This window comes from Brassica oleracea, chromosome C4 (genome assembly GCF_000695525.1).
Source record: "Brassica oleracea var. oleracea cultivar TO1000 chromosome C4, BOL, whole genome shotgun sequence".
In the NCBI taxonomy this organism is placed as follows: Eukaryota; Viridiplantae; Streptophyta; class Magnoliopsida; order Brassicales; family Brassicaceae; genus Brassica; species Brassica oleracea.
The window spans coordinates 32,627,640-32,627,950 of record NC_027751.1 but is presented as its reverse complement, the minus strand read 5'-3'; positions in this window follow the sequence as shown (position 1 = coordinate 32,627,950).

Here is a 311-nt window from a genome sequence, read left to right as displayed (position 1 = left end):
TCTCCGACTGTGATCATTGAGACTCAAGTTTGTACTCCAGTTCTAACGCAACATGTACATACTCAAAAAAATCTTAGACTTTTCAATTAATTTTTGGAAGCTTTTGTACTTGTTCATGATCCAAATCCTGTTTTTCTCTGCTTTGCAGGTGGGAACAGAGGCAACGAATGAGACACATGTCTCTCCAATAGCTCCACAGAGTATTGAGACTCCAGTTTTTACTCCAATTCAGACGCAGCAGGTACATGCTCAAAAAAATCTTGGACTTTTACATTAATTTTGGGAAGCTTTTGTACTTGTTCATTATCCCA